Below are 27,355 nucleotides of genomic sequence, written 5' to 3' on the forward strand. Positions count from 1 at the left end.
CAGGTCATGTGTATGGAGAGACCACACACACACAAAGATAGAAAATGGGAAGAACACATGAGAGCATCACTTGTGTTTACGAATTAATGCTTTACGGTGTTCACTTTATACCGGCCTGTGCCTGTCTGCCTCTTTACTCCTGCGAAGTTCACCCTCCCTGGGGCTCCTGGAGACTCCTCAGGTGTCTCTACCTGGTAAGTATTCCATTTTCCAGCATGAGTATGGCAGGAAGGGAGGCAGGTTCACCTGGTGAGTTGATTGCAGGGCACACGGATCAGGCAAAAAGCCAATGGGCAGCAGGTGATGATGCTGCTGTGATCTCCTTCCAGTCAACCATCCCTACTCAGCAGAGACCAGACCTGCCCTTTGCCTTTCAGCCCTGTGTCTGGCGTGTTTTCTCCACACCTCGGTGGAACAGGAAAGAATCAAGCCTGCCAGAACCAAGGTAGTGTGTTCAACATTTATCATGACAGCTATAAAACAGTTAATATTGCATAGAACCAAAGGGAAAAAAGGAGGGCTTCCCTGTGACAAGAGTGTGGAGAGGAGAACGGCCCTACACTTCTTTCTACCATCCCAGAAGGAGCCCACTCGTTTCCGCCTTAGGGGCCCAAGCAGCAGAGACCTGGGGTCCTAACCAAGGGTCGTGGGACCCCAGGGGCAGGGTCTGGGGGTTGTGTGGGTCTCACCCATCCACGTGGGTCAGGATCCTGTACCTGGAGACTATATATCTGCGCTCTGCCTGTGTGTCTTGTCACCTCTGAGACTCCCAATGTCTGAATTGAGGGTGTTGGCTGATTAACCTGTGGTCCTTTTTCTTCTGTTCACATTGTTGCATTCATGTGAGGTCAGGCACCTTCGGGTCGGTTGCTGCTCTGTGTTATGCTGAGTGACAACTTTTGGAGGTGTCATATAAATATCACAGCATATCACATGTCTAATTCATAGGGTCACCACTGTCTGGTTTCCCCAAGACCAAGCTCGGGTCACTTAATTTGTAATTTAATCTTTATTTTATAGTGAAGTAGAATTGATTTCCATTGTTTCATTGGTTTTAGGTGTACAGAAATTTGACTTGATTTTTACATAGAAGTATATCTATTCTTTTCCTGTTTTTCTCCTCATATAGGTTACTATAGTTTTTTCAGTTGAGTTCCCTGTTCTATTCTTCAGTAACTTCTATTTGATTATCAATGTGATAAACATTAGTGTTTATATGTTAATCAAAATTCTTAATTTATCCCTCCCTCCTAATTTTCTGTTGATAATCAGAATCTGGTTTTCTCAATCTGTGAGTCCATTTCTGTTTTGGACATTAGTTCATTGGTATGAATTTATAGATCTCACCTGTGTATAATATCTTAGGCTGTTTGTCTTTTCCTCTCTGACTTACCTCACATGGTTTGAAAGTTTCTCAGTCCATCCATGTGGCTGCCGATATCATTATTTCATTCTCCTTAATGGCTGAGTAGTAGTCCAGTGTATAGATATACCATGCAGTCTTCATTTTTCTGTCAGTGGATCATTTTTTGTGGATTCTATGTCTTGGCTGTTGTAAATAGTGCTAGCCTGAAAATTGGGGTGCACATGTCATTTCGAATGATGGATTTCTCCAGATCTAAACCTGGGAGTGGGATTGCAGGATCATGTGGTACCTGTATGTTTAGGGTTCAAGGAAACTCCATGCCGTTTTCCACGGTGGCTCCACCAGTTACATTCCCACCAAGACTGTACGATCCCCTTTCCAGGACCCCTTTTCTGTACGTCCTCTGCAGTATTTATTCTTTGTAGATCTTTTCAATGATGGCCATTGTGACCAGCGTGAGGTGATACTTCACTGTAGCTGTGATTGGCATTGACTTAATAATTACTGATGTGGAGTGTGTTTTCATGTGCTTTTGTTATTTTACATCTTGTGAGTACAATTTACCTCTTGAATCTGCTTTCCTGAAAGCTGTCGCTGTATGGAATTCTTTTCCCATGATTTACCCCAGGACATTTCTTGAGGGCGGGTGTCACTGACAGCCCTGTCAGACTTGTGACTGTTAAGAACCCTTCAGCACCTTTTTTATGGTATATATATTAATCTGAACCAGCTAATGGCTCTCTGCCCCCTGAAACTTTCTTCTTTGGTAACCATAAGTTTCTTTTTTAAGTCTCTGAGGCTGATTCTCTTGTAAAAAGCTCATTTGTGTCCATTTTTATATTCCACCAAAAATGAAATCCTATGATACCCGTCTTTCCTTGTCTCACTTAGATCACTTAGTATGATCATCTCTAGTTTCTTCGCTGTAACTGGAAATGGCGTTATCTCATCCCTCTTTATTTCTGAGTAGTATCGCATTGTGCGTATGTACCCCATCTTCCGCATCCATTCATCTGTCCTTGTACACTAAGTTGCTCCCCTGTATCTGCTACTGTACCTAGTGCTGCTGTGATAGTTAGGGTGCAGGTCTCTCTTAAAATTTTGGTTTTCTCTGGATCTGTGCCTAGGTATGGAGTTGCTGGGTCACTTGGTACTTCTCTGTTTAGTTTTTATGTTTAGTTGGAGAACCTCCATATTGTTTTGTTATGTTATTATGGAGAACCTCCATCATGTTCTCCCTAGTGGATGTACCCATTTATATTCCCACTAATGGTGGTAGGGTTTTCTTCTCTCCACACCTCCTGCAGAATTTATTGTAGATTTTTTGAGATGGTCGTTCTGATCAATGTGAAGTGATACCTCATTAGACAACTGACTTGCCTTTCTCAAAGAACTAATGATGCTGGAATCTTGTCTTGCACTTCACGGCCATCTCCATGGCTTCTGTGGAGAAATGTGCATTTAGATCTTTGGCCAATTTTTTATTGGATTGTTTGTTCTTTGATATTGAGCTGTACAAGTTGTTTGTATGGGCAGAGAGAAAGTCCCTGTGGCTATCTTCATTTAAATGAATTTTTTCCATTCTTGGTTGTCTTTTTCTCTTTCACTGATGGTTTCCTTTGTTGTGCAAATGCTTTTAACATCTATTAGGTCCCATTTGTTTATTTTTGTATTTTATGTCCTGATTCTTAGAGGTGGATCAAAAAAGATCTTCCTCCATTTTATGTCAAAGTGTGTTCTGCTTTTTTCCCTCAAGAGTTCCACTGAGTCTATCCTTTTATTTAGACCTTTAATCCATTTGCAGTTTATTTTTGTGTATGGTGTTAGGGAATCATCTAATTTTAAGCTCATCTTCACGCTAAGGAAGGTGCCTGGTGTCCTCCACAGTGGCTGCTCCCAATTTCCATTCCCAGCATCAGTGTGGGAGGGTTCCCTGTGCTCTACACCCTCTCCAGGATTTACTGTTTGTAGAGTTTCCACTTATGGCCATTGTGACTGGTGTGAGGTGACACCTTGTTGAAGTTTAGATTTGCATTTCTCTCATATTTAGTGAAAGTGAAAGTCACTTTCACTTTTCACTTTCATGCATTGGAGAAGGAAATGAAAACACATTCCAGTGTTCTTGCCTGGAGAATCCCAGAGACAGGGGAGCCTAGTGGGCTGCCGTCTCTGGGGTTGCACAGAGTCGGACAAGACTGAAGCGACTCAGCAGCAGCAGCAGCAGCATCTTTGCATGTGATTTTTTAAAACAGTGTGAGAAAGAAGAATGGAACTGGAGGAATCAACCTACCTGACTTCAGGCTCTATTACAAAGCCACAGTTATCAAGACAGTATGGTACTGGCACAAAGACAGAAACATAGATCAATGGAACAAAATAGAAAGCCCAGAGATAAATCCACGCACATATGGACACCTTATCTTTGACAAAGGAGGCAAGAATATACAATGGATTAAAGACAATCTCTTTAACAAGTGGTGCTGGGAAAACTGGTCAACCACTTATAAAAGAATGAAACTAGAACACTTTCTAACACCATACACAAAAATAAACTCAAAATGGATTAAAGATCTCAATGTAAGACCAGAAACTATAAAACTCCTAGAGGAGAACATAGGCAAAACACTCTCCGACATACATCACAGCAGGATCCTCTATGACCCACCTCCCAGAATATTGGAAATAAAAGCAAAAAGAAACAAATGGGACCTAATTAAACTTAAAAGCTTCTGCACAAGAAAGGAAACTATTAGCAAGGTGAAAAGGCAGCCTTCAGAATGGGAGAAAATAATAGCAAATGAAGCAACTGACAAACAACTAATCTCAAAAATATACAAGCAATTCCTACAGCTCAACTCCAGAAAAATAAATGACCCAATCAAAAAATGGGCCAAAGAACTAAATAGACATTTCTCCAAAGAAGACATACAGATGGCTAACAAACACATGAAAAGATGCTCAACATCACTCATTATCAGAGAAATGCAAATCAAAACCACTATGAGGTACCATTTCACGCCAGTCAGAATGGCTGCGATCCATAAGTCTACAAGCAATAAATGCTGGAGAGGATGTGGAGAAAAGGGAACCCTCTTACACTGTTGGTGGGAATGCAAACTAGTACAGCCACTATGGAGAACAGTGTGGAGATTCCTTAAAAAAACTGGAAATAGAACTGCCTTATGATCCAGCAATCCCACTGCTGGGCATACACACTGAGGAAACCAGAAGGGAAAGAGACACGTGTACCCCAATGTTCATCGCAGCACTGTTTATAATAGCCAGGACATGGAAGCAACCTAGATGTCCATCAGCAGATGAATGGATAAGACAGCTGTGGTACATACACACAATGGAGTATTACTCAGCCATTAAAAAGAATTCATTTGAATCAGTTCTAATGAGGTGGATGAAACTGGAGCCTATTATACAGAGTGAAGTAAGCCAGAAAGAAAAACACCAATACAGCATACTAATGCATATATATGGAATTTAGAAAGATGGTAACAATAACCCTGTGTATGAGACAGCAAAAGAGACACTGATGTACAGATCAGTCTTATGGACTCTGTGGGAGAGGGAGAGGGTGGGGAGATTTGGGAGAATGGCATTGAAACATGTATAATATCATGTATGAAATGAGTCGCCAGTCCAGGTTCGATGCACAATACTGGATGCTTGCAGCTGGTGCACTGGGACGACCCAGAGAGAGGGTATGGGGAGGGAGGAGGGAGGAGGGTTCAGGATGGGGAACACAGGTACACCTGTGGCGGATTCATTTCGATATTTGGCAAAACTAATACAATATTGTAAAGTTTAAAAATAAAATAAAATTTAAAAAAATAAAATAAAACAAAACAGTGTGAGTTAAACTTACTCAAACTGACTTCTTGAATGATTTCCTTGCTTTAGTATTTTCCCAATGACCTCCCCTAGGACGTTTCCTGAGGGCAGGTATTTTTTACTCACAGCCCCTCAGGTCTTGTGAATGTTAAGTGCCCATGAGCAATGGTTTCAAAGTTGTTGTTATAAGAAATGACCACAAGGCGGCAGCATGTCTTTATGCCCAATTCTGGTTACTGGGGGAACCACCAGAGCCTTGGGAAAATCCTGTTCCTGGACTGTCAGTTAGAGTGGAATGTGCCAGAAAAAGCACTTAAAGCTTGTAGCCCATTCCTTCTTCCTTCCTTACCCCTGTCACCTAGACAAATCCCAATTCTTGCAACTCCACTCCGGGGAGGGTGCTTTCATCCATAGGTGGGGCGACCCTAAGGAAGGAGGCTGGAGGCGGAAACCCCAACACCAAGAGACATGGGGCCCACGGGGCTTTTCAGAGTTCTCCCAGACCAGAGCTTGCACATCCTTTGGATGCAGTAGGCGTAGTTTCGCTGCAAGAGGACATGCCTGCATCTGGAGGCTGTGGGCTGATGCAGAGGGGAAAAGGCTCACCAGGGCCATGGAGCAGGGCTCATTGGCTGGCACACCCTCCCCAGCTCCATCAGCCCCGTGACTGTCTATCCTCGGGAAACAAGCCTGCCCAGGCTTCAGGGATGTGACAGCAGCCCAGGTCACCAAGGCCTGAGGGGAATAGAGATGACATTCACTCTTTGTAATTTGTATTTTGTATTGGTGTATAGGTGACTTACCATGCTGTGGGGTGTTTTTGTTTTTTGTTTTAGGTGGACAGCAACATAATTCACTTATGCATGGATGTGTACATGTCATTTTGGGGTTCTCTTCCCATATAGTTTACTATGCAGGGTTGCATAGGTGTCCTCGTTGGTTATTTATAAAGAGTGGCGTGTGTGTGTTCATCAGCACCTGCTCATTTCTCATCGCCCACCATCTTTCCCTTTTGGTAACTACAAGGTGCTTTGCTATGTTGTGAGGCATTTCTGTTTGGTAAAGAAGTTCATTTGTATCCGTTGTTAGAATTTACCACCAAGTGATAATATATGGTATTTGCCTTTGTCTCACTTCACTCACTATGATCGTCACTACTTCCTTCCCTGTTGCTGGACGTGGCGTGATGTCACCCTTAGTACCGTGAGTAATACAGTACTGTGTGCGTGTACCCCATCTTGTTTACCCACTCATCTGTCCTTACCCACTTAAGTTGCTTCCAGGTCTTGGCTGTTGTACATAGTGCTGTCATGAACATCGCATGCAACTTTCTTTCAAAATAATGGTTTTCTCTGAATCTATGCCCAGGAATGGGATTGCCGGGTCCTATGGTACAGGAGCCAGCTGTACAGGAGTGGCTGTGCGGGCGCAGGAGGGCCTAGAGGAGCTACCCCACGTTGAGGGTCAGGAAGGGCAGCAGTGAGGAGATACCCCTCATCCAAGGTAAGGAGCAGCGGCTGCGCTTTGCTGGAGCAGCCATGAAGAGATACTCCACGCCCAAGGTAAGAGAAATCCAAGTAAGATGGTAGGTGTTGCAAGAGGGCATCAGAGGGCAGACACACTGAAACCATACTCACAGAAAACTAGTCAATCTAATCACACTAGGACCACAGCCTTGTCTAACTCAATGAAACTAAGCCATGCCTGTGGGGCAACACAAGATGGGCCGGTCATGGCGGAGAGGTCTGATAGAATGTGGTCCACTGGAGAAGGGAATGGCAAACCACTTCAGTATTCTTGCCTTGAGAACCCCCATGGCAGTATGAAAAGGCAAAAAGGACACTGAAAGATGAACTCCCCAGGTCGGTAGGTGCACAATATGCTACTGGAGATCAGTGGAGAAATAACTCCAGAAAGAATGAAGGGATGGAGCCAAAGCAAAAACAATACCCAGTTGAGGATGTGACTGGTGATAGAAGCAAGTTCCAATGCTGTAAAGAGCAATATTGCATAGGAACCTGGAATGTCAGGTCCATGATTCAAGGCAAATTGGAAGTGGTCAAACAGGAGATGACAAGAGTGAATATCGACATTCTAAGGATCAGCGACCTGAAATGGACTGGAATGGGTGAATTTAACTCAGTTGACCATTATATCTACTACTGCGGGCAGGAATCCCTCAGAAGAAATGGAGTAGCCATCATGGTCAACAAAAGAGTACGAAGTGCAGTACTTGGATGCAATCTCAAAAACAACAGAATGATCTCTGTTCGTTTCCAAGGCAAACCATTCAATATCACAGTAATCCAAGTCTATGCCCCAACCAGTAACGCTGAAGAAGCTGAAGTTGAATGGTTCTCTGAAGACCTACAAGACCTTTTAGACCTAACGCCCAAAAAAGATGTCCTTTTCATTATAGGGGATTGGAATTCAAAAGTAGGAAGTCAAGAAACACCTGGAGTAACAGGCAAATTTGGCCTTGGAATACAGAATGAAGCAGGGCAAAGACTAATAGAGTTTTGCCAAAAAAAAAATGCACTGGTAATAGCAAACACCCTCTTCCAACAACACAAGAGAAGACTGTACATATGGACATCATCAGATGGTCAACACCAAAATCAGATTGATTATATTCTTTGCAGCCAACAAAAACAAGACCAGGAGCTGACTGTGGCTCAGATCATGAACTCCTTATTGCCAAATTCAGACTTAAATTGAAGAAAGTAGGGAAAACCACTAGACCATTCAGGTATGACTGAAATCAAATCCCTTATGATTATACAGTGGAAGTGAGAAATAGATTTAACGGCCTAGATCTGATAGATAGAGTGCCTGATGAACTATAGAATGAGGTTCGTGACATTGTACAGGAGACAGGGATCAAGACCATCCTCATGGAAAAGAAATGCAAAAAAGCAAAATGTCTGTCTGGAGAGGCCTTACAAATAGCTGTGAAAAGAAGAGATGTGAAAAGCAAATGAGAAAAAGAAAGATATAAGCATCTGAATGCAGAGTTCCGAAGAATAGCAAGGAGAGATAAGAAAGCCTTCCTCAGCAATCAATGGAAAGAAATAGAGGAAAACAACAGAATGGGAAAGACTAGAGATCTCTTCAAGAAAATTAGAGCTACCAAGGGAACATTTCATGCAAAGATGGGCTTGATAAAGGACAGAAATGGTATGGACCTAATAGAAGCAGAAGATATTAAGAAGAGGTGGCAAGAATACACAGAAGAACTGTACAAAAAAGATCTTCATGTCCCAGATAATCATGATGGTGTGATCACTGACCTAGAGCCAGACATCCTGGAATTTGAAGTCAAGTGGGCCTTAGAAAGCATCACTATGAACAAAGCTAGTGGAGGTGATAGAATTCCAGTTGAGCTATTTCAAATCCTGAAAGATGATGCTGTGAAAGTGCTGCACTCAATATGCCAGCAAATTTGGAAAACTCAGCAGTGGCCACAGGACTGGAAAAGGTCAGTTTTCATTCCAATCCCAGAGAAAGGCAATGCCAAAGAATTCTCAAACTACTGCACAATTGCACTCATCTCACATGCTAGTAAAGTAATGCTCAAAATTCTCCAAGCCAGGCTTCAGCAATACGTGAACTGTGAACTTCCAGATGTTCAAGCTGGTTTTAGAAAAGGCAGAGGAACCAGAGACCAAATTGCCAACATCCGCTGGATCATGGAAAAAGCAAGAGAGTTCCAGAAAAACATCTATTTCTGCTTTATTGACTATGCCAAAGCCTTTGACTGTGTGGATCACAATAAACTGTGGAAAATTCTGAAAGAGATGGGAATACCAGACCACCTAACCTGCCTCCTGAAAAATCTGTATACTGGACATGGAACAACAGACTGGTTCCAAATAGGGAAAGGAATACGTCAAAGCTGTATATTGTCACCCTGCTTATTTAACTTCTATGCAGAGTACATCATGAGAAACGCTGGACTGGAAGAAACACAAGCTGGAATCAAGATTGCCGGGAGAAATATCAATCACCTCAGATATGCAGATGACACCACCCTTATGGCAGAAAGTGAAGAGGAACTAAAAAGCCTCTTGATGAAGGTGAAAGTGGAGAGTGAAAAAGTTGGCTTAAAGCTCAACATTCAGAAAACAAAGATCATGGCATCTGGTCCCATCACTTCATGGGAAATAGATGGGGAAACAGTGGAAACAGTGTCAGACTTTATTTTTGGGGGCTCCAAAATCACTGCAGATGGTGACTGCAGCCATGAAATTAAAAGACGCTTACTCCTTGAAAGGAAAGTTATGACCAACCTAGATAGCATATTCAAAAGCAGAGACATTACTTTGCCAACAAAGGTCCATCTAGTCAAGGCTATGGTTTTTCCTGTGGTCATGTATGGACGTGAGAGTTGGACTGTGAAGAAAGCTGAGCACCGAAGAATTGATGCCTTTGAACTGTGGTGTTGGAGAAGACTCTTGAGAGTCCCTTGGACTGCAAGGAGATCTAGCCAGTTCATTCTAAAGGAGATCAGCCCTGGGATTTCTTTGGAAGGAATGATGCTGAAGCTGAAACTCCAGTACTTTGGACACCTCATGCGAAGAGTTGACTTATGGGAAAAGACTCTGATGCTGGGAGGGATTGGGGGCAGGAGGAGAAGGGGATGACAGAGGATGAGATGGCTGGATGGCATCACTGACTCGATGGACTGGGTCTGGGTGAAGTCCAGGAGTTGGTGATGGACAGGGAGGCCTGGCGTGCTGTGATTCATGGGGTCACAAAGAGTCGGACACGACCGACCGACTGATCTGAACTGATGGTACTTCTCTTTAGTTTTTAATGAACTTTTGTTCTGTTCTCCTTCGTGGATTTCCTACTTTTATTCTCACCAACAGGGAGGAGGGTTCTTTTTCCTCTGTATCCTCTCCAGCATTTATTGTTGTAGATTTTTTTGTGCTGACCATTCTGACCTGTGTGAGGCGATACCACATTGTTCTTCTCATTCACAGTTCTCCAATACTTACAGGTGCTGAGCATCTTTTCAGGTGCTTTATGGCCACCTTTACGTATTCTTCAGACAAACGTCCATTTAAATCTTGTGCCCCAATTTGACTGGGTTGTTTCTTTGATACTGAGGTGCATACGCTGTTTGTACATCTTGGAGATAAATTCCTTGTTGGTGTCTTTGTTTACCAATATTAGTTTCATTATGAGGGCTGTCGTGTTTATGGTTTCCTCTGCTGTTACAACACTTTTAAGGGTAATTAGGTCCCATTTATTTTTGTTTTATTCTTCATGATTCTAAGAGGTAGGTCAGAAAAAGACTTGCTGCATTTAGGTCAAAGCGTGTTCTGCTCTTTTCCTCAAGACTTTGATTGCATCCATCTTTTCATTTAGGTCTTTACTCTGTTTGGAGTTTATTTTTGTGTATGCATCAGGGAGTATTCCAATTTCATTCTCTTTATCATTTCTTTAAAAATCTGCACACCATTCTCCATAGTGGCTGTTTAATTTACCTTTTCACTAACAGTGTAGGAGGGTTCCCTTTTTTCCAGTTTTTGTAGAATTTATTGTTTGTCAACTTTTGGACAGTGGTGATTGTGAATCATGTGAGGAAATACCTCATTGAAGTTTTGATTTGCATTTCATATTTAGCAATGGTGACATCTTTTAAAGTGATTTTTTTAAGGGTATGAGTTAAACTTACCACCTGAAATTGGCCACTTGGACACCTGCCTTGCTTTGAATTCTTTTTCAATGACCACTCCTAAGACATCCCTCAAGTGTACGTGTATTTTTCTTACAGAGCTTGAATCCTTGTGAATATTACATGCCCAGAGGTACAACTGGAGAAGGCAATGGCACCCCACTCCAGTACTCTTGCCTGGAAAATCCCATGGACAGAGGAGCCTGGTAGGCTGCAGTCCATGGGGTCGCTAAGAGTCAGACACGACTGAGCGACTTCACTTTCACTTTTCACTTTCATGCATTGCAGAAGGAAATGGCAACCCACTCCAGTGTTCTTGCCTGGAGAATCCCAGGGACGGGGGAGCCTGGTGGGCGGCCGTCTATGGGGTCGCACAGAGTCGGACACGACTGAAGCGACTTAGCAGCAGCAGCAGCGGCACAACTCTTCATCATGTAATTACAGAAAATGGCCACCAGGTGGCAGCACTTCCTTATGGCACACGGTTTTTTAGGGTCTTTTTTTTTTTTTTTTTTTTTTTTGAGGTGGGGTGGTTTACTGTAATTTCCTTGCTATTTTATATTGGAATAGAGTTGATTTCTGACGTGGTATTTGTTTCCAGGGTACAGGAATTCAATTTAGTTATATCTAGACATTTATCCTCTTTCAGGTTCTTTTTTGCATATAGGTGATTACAGCGTGTTCAATAAACTTCCCTCTGCTTTTCAGTAGTTCCTTTTGAGATCGTCTTTGATATATATTGACGTGTATATGTTAATTCTAAACTCCTAGTTTCTCACGCCCTTATCTGGAGGCTCTGCAGAGGGCAAAGGCACTCCAGGTTCTTTGTGGAGACACGCTGCCTGCCACATGCTCGGAGGTCCCTCAGCCCCGGGACGTTCCAGCCTTGGGACCCAAGCCAGGCAGGCTCCGGGGATGTGACCACAGCCTAGGTCACTATGGCCTGAGGGGAACAGAGTCAGCGTTTTTTTTTTTTATTTTTCTTTTGATGTTTTTAACCTATAATTTGAACTGGAGTATATAGGTGAATTACAATCATGTGGGTCGTTATTTCTTTTCTTCCTTTTCAATCCAGGATAACTTGATTCACTTCTACATAGATGTATATACATTATTTTTCGGGTTTTTTTATGTGTAGGTAATCACACAGTGTTGCATATGTTTACCTGAGTTACATAGAAGGTCCTGGTGACTTTATAAATAGTAGTGTGCATATACAAGTTTGAAGCAGCTCGTTTCTCCCTCATCCATAGCCTTCTATGTTGGAGAGCAGTTGTTTCTTTTCTAAGTCTGAGGCTGTGTCTCTTTAAGAAAGAAGTTCATTTTCATCCGGTTTAGATTATATCTAGAAGTGATATCATATGATCCTTGTTCGTCCCTGTCTCCCTTACTTCACTTCAAATAATCATCTCAACTTTCTTTTCTGTGACTGGACTTGGCATTATTTCCTACTTCTTTATGGTTGAGAAATATTCCATTGTGTATATGTACCCCATTGTGTATCCATTCATCTGAAATTTCTGCAATTAGCTTGCTTCCCAGACTTGGCTGTTGCATCTTTGGCCATGATTGCAGGAGTGTCTTTTACATTTTTTTATTTTCTCTGGATTTATGCCCATGCATGGGATTCCTGGGTCCTAAAATACTTCTGTGTTATTTTTCAAATGAACCTCCATACTGTTCTCCCTACTGGATGAACCTATGTACATTGCGATCAACAGCTCAGGAGGGTTTCCTTGTCTCTACACCCTCTCCAGCATTTACTCATTTCTAAATAATTTTATTTAATCATTTGTCTTTGATTGCACTGGGCCTTGGTTGCAGAAATCCAGCTCTCTCTATCTGCAGTGAGCGGGGACTACTCTCTAGTTTCACTGTCAGAATGAGGCTTCTCATTGTGGTGGGTTCTGGTTTCAGAACGCGGGCTCTAGAGCACCAGGCTCCAGGAGCTGCGGTGGGAGGCCTCACTAGTTGTAGTTCAGGGGCTCTAGAGCGCAGGCTCAGCAGCTGTGGCACATGTGGGCTTAGGGGCCACACTGATGTGGAATCTTCTGAGACCATGGTTCCAAACCAGGGAAGTCCTAGCATTTATTCTTTAAGATGTTTTAAGGTGACCATTCTGACCAATGTGAGTGCTTAGCTCCTTGGACTTTGATTTGCATTTTTCTAATAATTAGTGATGCTGAGAATAGTTTCATGTGCCTAAGTGCAATCTATAGACCTTCCTGAGAGAATTAACCATTTCAGTCTTTGCCCCATTTTGTTCTTGGTTGTACGTATTATTGATATCAAGTTGCACAACCTGTTCCTGTGTTTTGGAGATGAATCCCTTCTGGGTATCTTCCTTGGCAAATATTTTTTCCTATTTCAAATATTTATTCCTGATCTCAAAAATAGCAGAATAATCTGTTTGTTTCCAAGACAGATCATTCAATATCACAATAATCCAAGTCTATGCCCTGACTGGTAATGCTGAAAAAGCTGAAGTTGAATGTTCCTATGAAGACCTACAAGACTTTCTAGAACTAACACCCAAAAAAGATGTTCTTTTCATTATAGGGGACTGGAATGAAAAAGTAGGAAGTCCACAGATACTAGGAGTAACAGGCAAGTTTGGGCTTGGAGTACAAAATGAAACAGGTCAAAAGCTAACAGAATTTTGCCAAAAGAACACCCAGGTCATAGCAAACACCCTCTTCCAACAACACAAGAGGAGACTCTACACATGGACATCACCAAATGGTCAATATCAACATTAGATTGATTATATTCTTTGCAGCCAAAGATGGAGAAGCACTATACAGTCAGCAAAAACAAGACTGGGAGCTGACTGTGGCTCAGATCATGAACTCCTTAGTGCTACTGCTAAGTTGCTGCTAAGTTGCTTCAGTCGTGTCCGGCTCCGTGCGACCGCATAGATGGAAGTCCACCAGGCTCCCCCGTCCCTGGGATTCTCCAGGCAAGAACACTGGAGTGGGTTGCCATTTCCTTCTCCAATGCATGCATTCAGACTTAAATTGAAGAAAGTAGGGAAAACCACTAGACCATACAGGTATGACCTAAATCAAATCCCTTATGATTATACAGTGGAACTGAGAAATAGATTCAAGGGATTAGATCTGATAGACAGAGTGCCTGAAGAACTATGGACGGAGGTTTGTGACACTGTACAGGAGGCAGTGATCAAGACCATTGCCAAGAAAAAGAAATGCAAAAAGGCAAAATGATTGCCTGAGGGGGCCTTATAAATAGCTGAGAAAAGGAGAGAAGTGAAAGGCAAAGGAGAAAGGAAAGATATACCCATTTGAATGCAGAGTTCCAAAGAATAGCAAGGAGAGAGAAGAAAGCATTCCTCAGTGATCAATGCAAAGAAATAGAGGAAAACAATAGAATGGGAAAGACTAGAGATCTCTTCAAGAAAATTAGAGCTACCAAGGGAACATTTCATGCAAAGATGGGCTTGATAAAGGACAGAAATGGTATGGACCTAACAGAAGCAGAAGATATTAAGAGGTGGCAAGAATACACAGAAGAACTATACAAAAAAGATCTTCATGACCCAGATAATCATGATGGTGTGATCACTCATCCAGAGCCAGACATCCTGGAATGCCAAGTCAGGTGGGCCTTAGGAAGCATCACTATGAACAAAGCTAGTGGAGGTGATGGAATTCCAGTTGAGCTATTTCAAATCCTAAAAGATGATGCTGTGAAAGTGCTGCACTCAATATGTAAGCAAATTTGGAAAACTCAGCAGTGGCCACAGGACTGGAAAAGGTCAGTTTTCATTCCAATCCCAAAGAAAGGCAATGCCAAAGAATGCTCAAACTATTGCACAATGGCACTCATCTCACACGCTAGCAAAGTGATGCTTAAAATTCTCCAAGCCAGGCTTCAGCAATACGTGAACCGTGAACTTTCAGATGTTCCAGCTGGATTTAGAAAAGGCAGAGGAACCAGAGATCAAATTGCCAACATCTGCTGGATCATGGAAAAAGCAAGAGAGTTCCAGAAAAACATCTATTTCTGCTTTAATGACTATGCCAAAGCCTTTGACTGTGTGGATCACAACAAACTGTGGAAAATCCTTAAAGAGAAGGGAATACCAGACCACTTGACCTGGCTCCTGAGAAATCTGTATGCAGGTCAAGAAGCAACAGTTAGAACTGGGCATGGAACAACAGACTGGTTCCAAATTGGGAAAAGAGTACATCACCCTGCTTATTTAACTTTTTTGCAGAGTACACCATGAGAAACACTGGGCTGGATGAAGCACAGGCTGGAATCAAGATTCCTGGGAGAAATATCAATAACCTCAAATATGCAGATGATACCACCCTTATGGCAGAAAGTGAAGAAGAACTAAAGAGCCTCTTGATGAAAGTGAAAGAGGAAAGTGAAAAAGTTGGCTTAAAACTCAACATTCAGAATACTAAGATCATGGCATCTGATCCCATCACTTCATGGCAAATACTTGGGGGAAACAATGGAAACAGTGAGAGACTTTATTTTGAGGAGCTCCAAAATCACTGCAGATGTGATGTGACTGCAGCCATGAAATAAATTTAAAGATGCTTGCTCCTTGGAAGTAAAGCTATGACCAACCAAGACAGCATATTAAAAAGCAGAGACATTACTTTGCCGACAAAGTCTCTCTGATCAAAGCTATGGTTTTTCAGTGGTCATGTATGGATGTGAGAGTTGGACTATAAAGAAAGCTTAGCACTGAAGAATTGATGCTTTTGAACTGTGGTGTTGGAGAAGACTCTTGAGAGTCCCTTGGACTGCAAGGAGATCCAACCAATCCATCCTAAAGGAGATCAGTCCTGAATATTCATTGGAAGGACTGATGCTGAAGCTGAAACTCCAATACTTTGACCACCTGATGCAAAGAACTGACTCATTTGAAAAGACCCTGATGCTGGGAAAGATTGAAGGCAGGAAGAGAAGGGGACAACAGAGGATGAGATAGTTGGATGGCATCACCGACTCGATGGACATGAGTTTGAGTAAGCTCCAGGAGTTGGTGATGAATGGGGAGGCCTGGCATGCTACAGTCCATGGGGTGGCAAAGCGTCAAACATGACTGAGCAACTGAACTGAACTGATTTTGAGGATTATCCTTGCCTTTCCTTGAGGATTTCCTTTAGGTATGCAAATGCTTTTAAGGTTAATTCAGTCCCACTTTCTGATTTGTGGTTTATTTTTCATTATTCTAGGAGATGGACCCATAAAGAACTTGCTGCGTTTTATGTCAGATTGTGTCCTGTTTATAATTTTCTCAAGGATTTCATAGTGTCCATCATTACATTTAGATATTTATGCCCTCTGGTGTTTATTTTGTGATTGGTGTTAGGATGCTTTCTAACTTCATTCTCATTTTCATGGTTGAAGGAATCCTCACGGTGTCCTCCCAAGTGGGTGTTCCCCATTTCCATCCCAAGCATCCGTGGAGGAGGGTTCCCTTGTCTGCATACCCTCTGTGCACTAATTGTTTGCAGAGTGTCTGGCAACGGCCATTCCTCCTGGTGTGATGTGATACTTCATTGTAGTTTAGAATTGCATTTCTCTAATGTTTAGTGATGTTGAAATCTTTTCATGTGATTTTTTAAAAAACGTGTGATTTAAACTTACATCTTGAAATTGGCTTTTTTAACGCCTGTCTCTTTCGATGACAAAGGACATTTCTGGAGGGCAAGTGTTTTTTACTTACAGCCCCAGAATCCTTGTGAATGTTAAATTCCCAGCAGCACAGCTCTGCATGGTGTTATTACAGGAAATGGCCACAAGGTGGCAGCAGTACTTCATGCCGCATTCTCTTTTTGTCTGGGGGCAGGAGCGGGTGGTCTGTAAATTCCTCGTTATTTTCTTTCGGAATACAGTGGGTTTCTGATGTTGTGTTTGTTTCAGGTTACAGGAACTCGATTCAGGTACACATAGACATTTATCTATTCCCTTTAGGGTTCTTTTTCGCATATAGGTAATTATAGTGTGTTCAATAAACTTTCCTGTGCTATTCAGTGAGTACTTTAAATTATCTTTGATATATATTAATATGTATATGTTAATTCCAATCTCTTAATTTCTCCTGCCTGTCTCTGGAGGTTGGGGGCTCTCCAGAGGCAACAGGCACCCCAGGTCCATTTTGAGACACACTGCCTGCTACATGCTCCCAGCTCCCTCAGCCCCAGGACACTCCAGCCCTGGGACCCAAACCAGTCAGGCTCCAGGGATGTGACACCAGCCCAGCTCAGTATTTCCTGAGGGAAATAGAGTCAGAATTTCTTTTTCATTTTTTCTGTTTTCATCCCATCATTTGAACTGTGGGTTGGAAACATCCCCTGAAGGAGAGCATGGCAACCCACTCCAGTATTCTTGCCTGGAGAATCCCATGGACAGAGGAACCTGGCGGGCTACAGTCCATGGGGTCGCAAAGAGTCAGACACGACTGGGCGACTAAGCGCACACACAGTACAGTGAATTACAATCTTGTGGGTGTTTTGGTTTTTCCTTTTCCTTCTACCACAAATTGTTTCACTTTTACATAGATGTACATATGATTTGTTGGGTTTTTTCCCCCTCATAGATTAATACAGAGTGTGGAGTAAGTTTCCTTGTGTTACACGTGGGTCCTGGTCTCTTACTTTATCAGTAGTAGTGTGCATATCTTAGTCTGAAGCAGCTCATTTCTCCATGCCCCACATCTTTATATCTGGTGACCGGAAGTTTCTTTTCTAAGTCTGGGAGCCTGTGTCTCCAGGCAATAAGCTCTTTTGTATCCCTCTTTAGTTTATACCTAGAAATGATATCATATTATACTTGTCTTTCCTCGTCTCCCTCACTTCACTTGGAATGATCATCTCTATACTTTCTTTCCTGAAGCTGGACTTGGCATTATTTCCTACTTCTTTACAGTTGAGAAATATTCCGTTGTGTACATGGATCCCATTGTCTGTATCCATTCGTCTGTACTTCTACAACTAGCTTGCTTTCCTGTCTTGGCTGTTGTACCTAGTGGGGCCGAAATCGCAGGTTACATGTCTCTATTAAAATTTTGGTCATCTTGACCCAGCTGCCTCGACTCCAGCCCAGTTCAAACATGAGACTCAAGCCTGCTCAGGCTCCAGGAATGGGAGAGCAGCCCAACTCAGGGAAGTCGTGGGGGATAAACTAGGCACTGCTTTTCTATTCCTTTTCCTTAGTCTCAGGCCTGTGCTGTCTTGGAGTATAGTCAATTTGCGGTTTTGTGCTTGACTTCAGATTACAGCCACCTGATTCACTTATGACATATACATACAGCATATCTGTTCTTTTTTGGATCCTGTTGCTATAGAGGTTATTGCAGAAGGTCGAGTAAAGTAGCCTGTGCTGACCATCAGGTCCTTCCTGAGTATCTAGAGAGATATATATTTCTGTGTATATTTGGAAGGAAGGAAAGAGATAACCTTCTGGATTATCTATTACAGATACAGATTTCTGTGTATATCTTAGCCCTGATGTCCTAATTCATCCTTGCTCTTTCACTTTTTCTTGGGAACTTGTACTTGTGTTTGAATTCTCAGAGTCACTATTTTTGTTGTAAATTTGTTCCATTGTATCTCTTTTTGTATTTTGCCTATAAGGCAAAATTGTCTTTCTCCATCCAACTGATTTCACTTAGTCTATGAAGGAGATCAGCCCTGGGATTTCTTTGGAAGGAATGATGCTAAAGCTGAAACTCCAGTACTTTGGCCACCTCATGCAAAGAGTTGACTCATTAGAAAAGACTCTGATGCTGGGAGGGATTGGGGGCAGGAGGAGAAGGGGACGACAGAGGATGAGATGGCTGGATGGCATCACTGACTCGATGGACGTGAGTCTGAGTGAACTCCGGGAGTTGGTGATGGACAGGAAGGCCTGGCGTGCTGCGATTCATGGGGTCGCAAAGAGTCGGACACGACTGAGCGACTGATCTGATCTGATCTGATGACCCTCCAAGGTCAATCCTTGTGACAATTAGTGGCACAATTTCAGTGGCCATTTTTCATGACTGTAACAGTCCATTGTATATATGTACACATCTTCTTTAACCTTTAATCCATCGGGTGGCATCTTGCTGGTTCTGTGTCTTGGCTCTAGGAAGCAGTGCTGTAGTGAACGATGGAGTGCCTGTGTATTTTTCACTGATGGTTTTCTCAGGATACAGGCCCAGGTGTGGGTATGTCAGACCATGGGCTGAGCCCTTTTGAAGCTTTAGTTTCTGGCCTGAGGAGACTGTCCTTTCTAGGGGCTGTTTCCAGTGTCCATTCACACTGAGCGTATAGGGGGGTTTCCTCTCTGCCTGGCTCTCTCCTGCATTTGTTGTTTGTAGATTTGTGAGGATGACCATTCTGACAGGTGAGGATTGACTTCTTGTTGTCTTTTAGATTGGCATTCCTCCTGCAATGATTGGGAACGTTGAGCATCTTGTCCTGTGGCCATTTGGGGATTTTGGGGATGTGAGAAAAACTTACCTGTTGCAGTTGGCTTCTTGAAAGTTCATTGTGTTTGGAATTTATTTCTTCAATAACCGTCCCAGGACCTTTCCTGCGGGCAGCTGTCACTAACAGCCCCACAGGCCTTGTGAATTGGAGGTGCCAGTAAGCACAAAAGATTGAGTTGTAGTTATAAGGAATGTCCACAAGGCGGCAGCACTTTTTTCATGCCCAACTCTGTTCCATCTGCGACCAGAGCCTTAGGGAAGGCGGGCTTCCTGGCCCAGTGAACGAGAGAGGCATATGTCTGAGAAAACACCCAAGTGCTTGAGTCTCACTACTTCTTCCCCGTAAAGTTTTACCCCTCCCCTCAAGATTCATGCCTACCTGGGGCACCGCTCCCTGCTGAAGTGCCTGGGAGGCTGCACTCTCAGGAAGGAGGCTTCAGCAGGGGACGCCAGCGCCAGGGCCCTGGATTCTTGGTAGCTTTACCCTGTATCCTCGAGGCCAGCGGACTATGCCACCATCGTTGGGTGCAATAGGGATGCTTGTCCCAGCCAGAAAAAAAACAGACTGTACAGGTTAAGAGGCATCTCTATGAAGCGGACCCTGCCTGGCTGTCTCAACCCCACCCCAGTGCAGCCCTGGGACTCTAGTCTACTCAGGGTCCAGGGAGGGGATAGCAGCGCAAGTAAGCGAGGTCGGAGGGGATATAATAAGCATTACTTTTCTTTTTCTTTTCTTTAATCTCATGCCAATGCTATTGTTGAAGTATAGTCAATTTGCAGTTTTGTGATTAACTGATTCAGTTAAGACATATATATATATACACACACACATATATATATATACACACACACACACAGCGTATCTGTTCTTTTTATCGTTATTGAACAAGGTTGAATAGAATTCCTGTGCTGAAAATCAGGTCCTTGTGGATTATCTATTATAGATACAGATTTCTGTGTATAAGGTAGTAGTAATCTCCTAATATGTACCTGGCACTTTCTTTTCTTCTTTTTTTAACAATTCTTTTTAAGTCTCTTTTTAAGTTGTAAATTACTTCCTCTGTATGTCTTTTTTTCAATTTTTCCCTCCAGGGACATCATCTGCTATTTTCTTCCTCTGTTGCTGACTTCGCTTAGTGTATTTTCCTCCAAGGTCCATGCTTGTGGGGACCACTGGCATAATTTCAGTGGCGATATTTCAAGTCTGAGTAATAGGCCCTTGTGTATATGTACCACATTTCTTTAAGATTTTATCTGTCAGTGGACTTTTTCTTGGGTCTATGTCTTGGCAGTTGGAGGTACCACTACAGTGAAAGTTGAGGTGCATGTGTAATTTTGAATGAAGGTTTTTCTATAGGCCCAGGTGTGAGTATTAGAATTCTAGCTTTAGTTGTCTTGACTATTTTGTTCTGGCCTGTGCAGGCTGTCCCTTCAAAGGGCTCTTGCCAGCGTCTGTTCGCAGGCAACACGAAGGGGGATTTCATCATCTCCCAGCTCTCTCCTCCATGTACTGTTTGCAGACAGTTAGGATGGCCATTCTAACTGTCCGATGTCCGATGGGATTTGATTTCTTGTTGATTTCTTGTTGTCGTTTTGATCGGCATCACTCCTGTAATGATTCAGGATGATGAACATCTTGCCTGTGGTTGTTTGGGTTCTTTTTTTCTTTCCTTAAGGGGTATGAGGAAAATTGACCTTTAAAATTGATTTCTTGAAAGTCGATTGTATTTGGAATTTATCTCTAATACCTGCCGCAGGACCTTTAACAGCCCCATAGGCCTTCCTAATTGCAGGTGCCAGTCAGCACTGGTGGGCAAGTTGTTCTTACAGGAAATGTCCACAAGGCGGCAGCACTTCTTCATGCTCAACTCAGGTTCCACCTGCCACCAGAGCCTTAAGGAAATTCGACTTCCTGGGCTGTGAATTAGAGTGGAGTGTGCCTGAGCAAACACCCAAGCCCTTCTATCTCACCACCTCTTCCGCCCTGAAGCTTCACCCCTCCCCTCTAGCCTCATGCTTAACTTGGGCAGTGCTCCCTGCTGGGGTGCCTAGGAGGCTGCACTCTCAAGAAGGAGTCTTGAGCTGGAGACCCCAGCACGGGGAAACCTGCAATCTGGGCAATTTTCTGTGTTCCTCCAAGTCAGAGGGTCGGGCCATCAGGATTTCAGTTCACTAAGGATACTGGTCCCAGCTCGGCTATCTCAATACCACCCACGTCCATCCCTGGTTTAAGCCTATTCAGCTACCAAGATTCAGATAACATCCTAAGTCAAACAGATTGGAGGAAATAAACTAGACATTACTTTTCTTTCCTTTATTTCATGCTGATGCTATGTTGAAGTCCAGGCTATTTTCAGCTTTGTCTTTGTCCACAGTGTACAATGGACTGATTCAGCTATGACACATATATTATGGGCTTTAGTACTTTTTACTGATTATTTTGCCACACAGTTTATTGAACAAGGTCGAATAAAGTACTCTGTGCTGAACATCAGATCCCTGTGGAACATTTATTAGAGGTATAGTTTCCTTGTACATGTGCAAGAAACGAAGGAAGGAGATAGTCCTTGTGGGTGTTCTATTACAGCTACAGATTTCTTGGTATATGATAGAGATAAATATTTCTCTAGATACATGCACAGAAGGAAGGATGGAAGGTGGAAAATAATCCTTGTTGCTTAGCTAATACCAAGACATATTTCTGTGGGTATATTAGAAACCCTGGAGAAGGAAATAACAACCCATTCCAGTATACTTGCCTGGGTAATGCCATGGGGAGAGGAACCTGGCAGGCTACCATTCAAGGAGTTTGCAAATTTTCTGACACGACTTAGTGACCAAACAACAATGTTAGAGATACACATTTCAGCACATATGTGGAAGGAAGGAAGGAGATAATTCTTGTGCATGATCTATTACAGATACAGATTTCTGTGTATACAGTAGTAACAACCTCCTAATTCATCCCTGGAACTTTCTCTCTCTCTCTCTTTTTTTTTTTTTATAATATTTGTGTTTTAATCTCAGTCTCATTTTATGATGCAAATTATTTCCTCTGTAACTCTTTTGTTCAATTTCGCCCTCCAGGGACATCATCTGCTATTCTTCTATCTTCCTCTGGTGCTGACTTCACTTAGTGTATTTTCCTCCAAGGTCCATGCTTGTGGGGACCATTGGCTTAATTTCATAATTTTATTGGCGATATTTGAAGTCTGAGTAATAGCCCCTTGTATATATGTACAACATTTCCTTAAGATTTAATTTGTCAGTGGACCTTTTCTTGTGTCTGTGTCTTGGCAGTTGGAGGTACCACTGCAGTGAAGGTTGGGGCTCATGTGTCATTTTGAATGGTGATTTTTTTGTAATGTAGGCCCAGGTGTGGGTATTAGAATCCTAGTAATGTAGGCCCAGGTGTGGGTATTAGAATCCTAGTAATGTAGGCCCAGGTGTGGGTATTAGAATCCTAGCTTTAGTTCTCTTGACCTGTGTGTTCTGCCCTGTGCAGGCTGTCCCTTCAAGAGACTTGCCAATGTCTGTTCCCAGGGAACGTGAGGGGAGGTTCCGTCATCCCCCGGCTCTCTCCTCCATGCAGTGTTTGCAGACAGTTAGGATGCCATTCTGTCCAGTGGGATTTGATTGCTTGTTGTCATTTTGATCAGCGTCACCCTGTAATACTTCGGGATGCTGAGCATCTTGGCCTGTGGCCGTCTGGGTTCTTTTTCTCTCTTTTCTTTCTTTCCTTAAAGGATGTGAGACAGATTGACCTTTGAAATTGGCTTCTTGAACATAGGCTGTGTTTGGTGTTCATTTCTGCAATACCTGCCTCAGGGCCTTTTCTGAGGGCAGCTGTCATTAACTACCCCACAGGCCTTTTGAATTGGAGGTGCCAGTCAGCACTGGTGGACAAGTGTAGTTATAGGAAATGTCCACAAGGCGGCAGCACTTCTTCATGTTCAACTGGTTGCACCTGCGCCCAGAGCCTTAGGGAAAGTGGGCTTCCTGGGCTGTGAATTACGGTGGGGTGTGCCTGAGCAAACACCCAAAGACTTCAGTCTCCCTACTTCTTCTCCCTAAAGCTTCACTCCTCCCCTCCAGGCTCATGCCTACCTTGGGTACCACTCCCTGCTGAGGTGCCTAGGAGGCTGCACACTCAGGAAGGAGACTTCAGCTGGGGACCCCAGCACCGGACAGCTGGATACTTGGTGACTTTCCCCTGTATCCTCTGGATACAGGATATCCTGTATCCAGAGTCAGGCCACCATTTCTGGGGTTCACTAGGGAGTCTGGCTCCAGCCAGAGAAAACCAGACAGTACAGGCTTAAGAGGAGCCTCAGTGCAGGGTGCCCTGCGCGGCTGTGTCGGCCCCACCACAGTGCAGCCCTGGGACTGAGTCTACTCAGGGTCCAGGGAGGGGATAGCAAGTCACAGAGGTCGGAGGGCATAAACTAACACTGTATTTCTTTCCTTTTGTCTCATGTCAGTGCTATGTTGAAGTCTAGTCAATTTGAAGTTTTGTGCTTGTCCTCAGTGAGCAACTGAGACTGGTTGCCCTACACAGCTTGTGTGAGTGATGCCAGGGAAACTTCTTAGTGACACAGATTTGGAGTCAGATGCAGCCGTGGCATGAGTGGAGATGCCGCAAAAGCAAAATGAGAAGAAAGGTTAAAAAGAGAAGCCAAAATCTAGTAAGACTAAAGAGGAAGCAGAAGAAAAGTAAGAAATAATTTCTCCCAAAGCTAAAAAGGTTAAAAAGAAAGCAGAACTTTCTGAGGTTGATGTGAATTCTCCTAAATCTAAAAAGTCAAAAAAGAAAGAGGAGCCATCCTAAGATGACATTATTTCTCCTAAAACCAAAGTTCAAAAAAATTCAAAGGAGGCCTGTGAAAATACAATTGTTTCTCTTAAAACCAAAAAAGTTATAAAAAATGAAGAGCCTTCTGAGGAAGAATTGGGTGCACCCAAGCCCAAAAATATGAAGGAAGAAAAAGAAATAAATGGAGAAATTCGAGAGAAAAGCCCCAACCTCAAGAATGGATTCCCTGATTCTGGACCTGAGTCCAACTCCAAGGAAGCTGCCAGTGAAGAAAACAGTGAGTTAGAGCAGGGAATGACTGTGGAGCAAAAAGAAGGAGCTTTCTCTAATTTTCCCGTATCTGAAGAAACTATTCAACTTCTCAAAGCCCATGGGGTGACCTTCCTGTTTCCTATACAAGCAAAGATGTTTCACTGTGTCTATAGTGGGAAGGATTTGATTGCACAGGCGCAGACAGGAACTGCAAAGACATTCTCTTTTGCTATCCCTTTGGTTGAGAAACTTCTTGGAGAACTGCAAGACTGGAAGAGAGGTCATGCCCCTCAGGTACCGGTTCTTGCTCCACAAGGGAGCTGGCAAGTCAAGTAAGCAGAGACTTCAGTGACATCACAACAAACCTGGCAGCGGCTTGTTTTCATGGTGAAATGTCATATCAAAGACCACCTGCAGAATGGCAAGCTAGATCTCACCAAACTTAAGCATGTTATCCTGGCTGAAGTTGACCAGATGTTGGATATGGGCTTTCCTGATCAAGTGGAAGAGATTTTATGTGTGACATACAAGAAAGATTCAGAAGACAATCCCCAAACACTGCTTTTTTCTGCAACTTGCCCCTATTGGGTGTATAATGTTGCTACGAAATACATGAAATCTACATACGAACAAGTGGACCTGACTGGTAAAAAGACGCAGAAAACTGCAATAACTCTAGAGCATCTGGCTATCAAGTGCCACTGGGCTCAGAGGACATCAGTTACTGGAGATGTGTCTGAGTGTACAGTGGTTATCAAGGGCGCACTATCATATTTTGTGAAATGAAGAAAGAAGCCCAGGAGTTGTCACAGAATGTGGCTGTAAGACAGGATGCCAGTCATTACACCAGACATTCCACAGAAGCAGAGGGAAATCGCCCTGAGAGGTTTTAGAAATGGTGATTTTGGAGTTTTGGTTGCAACCAATGTTCCTGCACATGGGTGAGACATCCCCAAGGTTGATCTGGTTGTTCAGAGTTCTCCACCAAAGGATGTGGAATCCTACATTCATCATTATGGGCAAATAGGTAGAGCGGAGAGGACCGGGGTTTGCATCTGCTTCTACCAGCACAAAGACGAATACCAGTCAGCCCAAGTGGAGCAAAAAGTGGAATTTTTTTTAATATAAATTTATTTATTTTAATTGGAGGCTAATTACTTTACAATATTGTATTGGTTTTGCCATACATCAACATGAATCTGCCACGGCTGTACACGTGTTCCCCATCCTGAACCCCCCTCCCACCTCCCTCCCCATCCCATCCCTCTGGGTCATCCCAGTGCACCAGCCCCAGGCATCCTGTATCATGCATCGAACCTGGACTGGAGATTCATTTCATATATGATATTATACATGTTTCAATGCTTTTCTCCCAAATCATCCCTCCCTCCCTCTTCCACAGAGTCCAAAAGACTGTTCTATACATCTGTGTCTCTTTTGCTGTCTCGCATACAGGGTTATTGTTACCATCTTTCTAAATTCCATATATATGCATTAGTATACTGTATTGGTGTTTTTCTTTCTGGCTTACTTCACTCTGTATAATAGGCTCCAGTTTCATCCACCTCATTAGAACTGATTCAAATGTATTCTTTTTAATGGCTGAGTAATACTCCATTGTGTATATGTACCACAGCTTTCTTATCCATTCATCTGCTGATGGACATCTAGGTTGCTTCCATGTCCTGGCTATTATAAACAGTGCTGCAATGAACATTGGGGTACACGTGTCTCTTTCAATTCTGGTTTCCTCGGTGTGTACGCCCAGCAGTGGGATTGCTGGATCATAAGGCAGTTCTGTTTCCAATTTTTTAAGGAATCTCCACACTGTTCTCCATAGTGGCTGTACTAGTTTGCATTCCCACCAACAGTGTAAGAGGGTTCCCTTTTCTCCACACCCTCTCCAGCATTTATTGCTTGTAGAGTTTTGGATAGCAGCCATTCTGACCGGCGTGAGATGGTACCTCTTTGTGGTTTTGATTTGCATTTCTCTGATAATGAGTGATGTTGAGCATCTTTTCATGTGTTTGTTAGCCATCTGTAAGTCTTCTTTGGAGAAATGTCTGAAAAAGCAGGAATTAAATTTTAACAAATAGCTGTTCCTTCTGCAACAGAGGTAATAAAAGCTTCTAGCAAAGATGCCATCAGGCTCCTGGACTCTGTGCCTCCCACTGCGATTGGTCACTTCAAGCAGTCAGCCGAGAAGCTGACTGCGGAGAAGGGAGCTGTGGAAGCCCTGGCAGCAGCCCTGGCCCGCATTTCCGGTGCCACGTCAGTAGCCCAGCTTTCCTTGATCAACTCCGAAGCAGGCTCTGTGATTATGATCTTGTGGTGCTCAATTGAAATGCCAAACATTAGCTATGCTTGGAAAGAATTTAAAGAGCAGCTGGGTGAGGATATTGATTCCAAAGTGAAGGGAATGGTCTTCTCAAAGGAAAGCAGGGTGTTTGCTTTGATATCCCTACTGCATCAGTAACAGAAGTACGGGAATAGTGGCATGATTCACGGCACTGGCAGCTTCTACCAGCACAGAAGCAACCAGAGCTAGACGGTCCACGGGAAGGATATTGCAACTTCCGAGGACAGTGAGAAGGCCATTGAGGCTTCAGGGGACAGGCGAGGCCAACCAAGGTGTCAGGGGACAGCAGGAAAGAAGTAGAAGCTTCAGAGGACAGCGATCAGGAGGTGGCAACAAAAGTAACAGATTCCAAAACAAAGGCCAGAAGCAGAGTTTTAATAAAGCATTTGGACAGCAATTTGAAGTAGAAGATTTATTTGCCAAAAACAGAACTATGTTCAGCAACGTGGAACAACATTATTATCAGCAACATTATTTTTCATACAAAGTTAAAAGCACATTGTATTTCCTTCCTGACCACTTGCCCAGTCCCCATCTCTTTGAGAGAGAAAAGCTTCATTTAAATTATTTCATCTGAT

General features: G+C 43.1%; 1 pseudogene across 1 annotated transcript; it reads left to right on the plus strand.

Annotated features, from left to right (window-relative positions):
* The first annotated feature begins 259 nt into the window (after positions 1–259).
* Positions 260–27,355, plus strand: LOC147349583 (nucleolar RNA helicase 2 pseudogene; annotated as a pseudogene). Its single transcript, XR_015150639.1, has 4 exons — positions 260–445; positions 6,578–6,712; positions 23,835–25,525; positions 26,535–27,355. The product of XR_015150639.1 is annotated as a nucleolar RNA helicase 2 pseudogene (transcript).

Source organism: Bos grunniens, chromosome 21 (assembly GCF_055505025.1).
Source record: "Bos grunniens cultivar Pamir isolate PY7600 chromosome 21, Bosgru_T2T1.0, whole genome shotgun sequence".
NCBI lineage: Eukaryota > Metazoa > Chordata > Mammalia > Artiodactyla > Bovidae > Bos > Bos grunniens.